Here is a 3,229-nt window from a genome sequence, read left to right as displayed (position 1 = left end):
AATAGCATTGGGTCTTCTGTTTAACTGGCAATGTCAGAAATTATTGAACTGAGTCCCCAAAAGCTCAACATAACAGCATGGCTTTACTTCTTATATTTCGTTTTTATACTTTTCTGCTGGATGGCCAAGACCAAGGTAAAGCAGGACCTATGCAACAAGAGTTGTAGCTTTTGGTCTGATAAGGAGGGCATAAAATTTGATCACTACTTTTTCAGCTTTTTTGGAAGTTAGGAATTTTTTGAAAAACTTGCTGGAGACATCCCTTTCATGGCAGTTAGTTCCTTTTCCTTAGCTCAGGAAACAGGGAGTGCAACTAGGTGGCGCGTCTGGCACCAGTTACACAATGTCATGGAGAATCTTCTTGATGCCAAAGAATTCTGGACATGGCGAGGAAGGGCAGAACGCCCACAAGCTGGGGCGGTGCTCAGGAAGCCAGGCAAGGGCCTCAGGCAGTTCTTAGGGGTCCCTTCCTGGCCTCGGGCTCTAGGTGGTATCCTGGAGGGATGGCATCAGTGAGGCCAGCCTCTACTTCCTCGCTGCCCGGCTGCAGGGGCAGATGGTGGCCAACCAGGACAAGCCCTACCTTCCATCAGTCCCAAAGGCTGTGCTGCACCTCCCTGCTCCCCGTGCTGCAGCCAGCGGCCTAGTGGGCATATCCTTTAGCACTTCAGACCTTCACGGGAATGATTCCAGTGTATTTATTCATTTTGTAGACATTTAGTGATCATCAGTATACATTTGTATACATTGACCAGTACCCCCCCTGGCTCATGCCAGTCTGGAATCTTCCCTAACTCATCCTTCTCTGAGGACTTGAAAGTTTCTCAAATTTGTTGCTGTTTGATCACCACCCACGCACACACACCCACACACGCATACACGCACGCACGCACGCACATGCACCATGGAAATCCCTAAAGCCTTTTCAGAACTAATGATCAATACATGTATACAAAATGAATGAATATACTGGAAGCCATAAAGCATTTTTCTTATTCAGACCTCTTGGAGACCAGCTGAGACTGAGCAGGCATTAGGAGATTTTGGAGTGACTCTGGCATGAAATTAACATATAAATGCACATTTCAGGCAACTTCAGCCATCTTACATGGTACAATTTCAGAAATGGGTCCTAGAATGTGAACAGAATCAAAAAGCTTTCTAATAAGTCCTGGGAACATTGTTGCCGTTTCTTCCAGAAGTTTTTAACATTTTCCTTAAATTCCAAGTTAATAGAATACCCAGTTGAGTTTGGAATGGTTCTCAAGCCATCAAAACCATAAATTGCTTCTTGGGTTGCATCAAAGATCTGGTAATTTATTTTAAGCTTTCATTTTTTTAAAAAAAAATTAAATAGAGGCGAATTTTTCATTGACATTGAAATATATACTAAGTCAAGGATTAATGCCTTCATAAAAATTTCTCTAAACAAAGTGCTGCCTGCCTTATTTATGTTGAAATCTGTAAAGTCTGCCTTGAAAAGGGGGAAAGTACTTTCCTGGAATCTCTTTGTATCTGTCCCAGGCTGTATCTTGAGGAAATTGGCAGGCATTTGAAATGGAATAATGCTTTACCGTTCTGTTTGGGTTGGAGTTCTTCAATACAGGAGTGGCTTGAAACCAGAACGGGGCCTATTTGCTTCTAACGGTCACCTAACATTTCTTTCTTGCTTTTGTGTGTAATAAGTGCTCAATAAATGTTGGGTAAATTGAATCATCTTGTTCATCCTTACTTGAGGTCATCGAGGTTATCCGGTCCATTCTCAGATAAGGGAGAATTGTAAAACGAAAGTCTCCAGCTCGCCGCCTCTTCAGACTTCCCAGAGTTGACTCTCTGAAACGCTTTTCAGATCCCTCCTCAGCTTGCAAAAATCTGTGGCGTGAACCAGATTCTCCCACCCGTGTCTACCTCCACTGCTGCTCTTCAAGGCCCCGGTGCGGCACTCTAGTCTCTGAGTCCCTGGACATCCCCTATTGCCTCCAGGTACTTCTCCCTGCCCTGTCCCAGCCTGTAGAAGTCCTGCGTCACTCATCAGGGCACAGTCCAAGCCTATCACCCTCAGCTGCCTCAGCCCCCTCTGGAGTGCCATGCGCCTGTCTTCCACGGTGTATTTGCAAACAGAAAAAAGAGTGATAGATCTTCTTGCCGCTCTTAGTACCCTTTACAAATGTGTGAAAACATTCAGCTGCTGTAAAGTCTTTTGAAGAAAATAAGATCCAATTAGCGTTGACTTTTATGTCGGGAAAGCCAGGGTTTCAAAGGAATTCCTTTCACTTGTTGAACAGTTATTTTGTGATGCTTGCTCCGTGCGGGGCACTGGAGGGCAAAAGTAGGCCTGAGGACGGCTTGTGGGGCACTCCCACTCCAGCCTGCATTGCTGTCGAGGGTCTGCCTGGTATGGGACGGTGGCTCCGAGATGAGCTGGGGACCTGGAGCAGGTGGGCAGGGAAATTGTAGGCAGTGGTAGGCTGGGGAACGGGAGGTAGGCTGGCGGGATGCCACCTTAAGGAATTGCTTTGCTGTTTTTTAAGGTTGATCATGAAGAAATTCAAACTAAGAAGACCGCTGCCTGGAGCTAGCTGGAGGCCATTGGAAGGGACCAAGTCTTGCAGGATCGAGGACATGGCATCGCAGGGTAACAGGCTGTTTTGTTTAAATGACTCCAGGGTCATCCTTCCCCGAGGCTCAGAGCCACCAGGATCTTCACCCAGGGCTCCTCCACCACCCAGCATGTGCCACACATTCTCTGTCCAACAGGTGACACACAGGTGATGCGCTGCGCTTCTCTCCCTGAGGGTGGTGGGAGGCTGGAGATACAGCTTGCTCAGGCAGGGTGGGCTGAGGAGGGATGCCCACTGCGCAGGGCACCGTTTCTAACCTACCATCCTGGAAGTGGCGGCCTGGCTGGAAGTGGTGGCCTGGAGAGAAGTCCCCGACCTGTCACCTTTCTCCCAGGTGTAACTGCAGCTGGCCAAGGGGCGATCTGATCAGGGTCGCCAGACTCGGGAGCTGGCCTGGCTCCAAGGATCACAAGCCAGTCCGTCCCTAGCGATGGGCCAGTGTGCCTGGGGAGGTCCCCTGGGGCCTGCTGGGTCGGCCAAGGGGCCTGGTCCGCGAAACTCGGGCCTCCCTGGGCCCGCGGGCGGCCCTGCCCTGCCCGGAACCCCTCTGCGCCTCCGCCTCTGCCACCTCGCGCCCGCCCCGCAGCCGGCGCCCCCTCGCGCCCCGG

The 3,229-nt window shown here is 49.8% G+C and overlaps 1 protein-coding gene across 1 annotated transcript in view; it reads left to right on the top strand.

Moving 5' to 3' along the window:
* The window catches only part of Stx16 (syntaxin 16), a 33,887-nt gene extending 31,091 nt beyond the window's left edge, over window positions 1-2,796 (top strand). The window contains exon 10 of the transcript XR_002819356.1: window positions 2,532-2,796. The gene's annotated coding sequence lies outside the window, so the exon portion shown is untranslated. The remainder of the gene's footprint in view (window positions 1-2,531) is intronic.
* The last annotated feature ends 433 nt before the right edge of the window (window positions 2,797-3,229 follow it).

This window comes from Octodon degus, unplaced genomic scaffold, assembly GCF_000260255.1.
Source record: "Octodon degus isolate 3935 unplaced genomic scaffold, OctDeg1.0 scaffold00296, whole genome shotgun sequence".
Classification (NCBI taxonomy): Eukaryota; Metazoa; Chordata; class Mammalia; order Rodentia; family Octodontidae; genus Octodon; species Octodon degus.
Note: the sequence above shows the minus strand (reverse complement) of the source record. Positions and strands in the feature narration are given on the sequence as shown.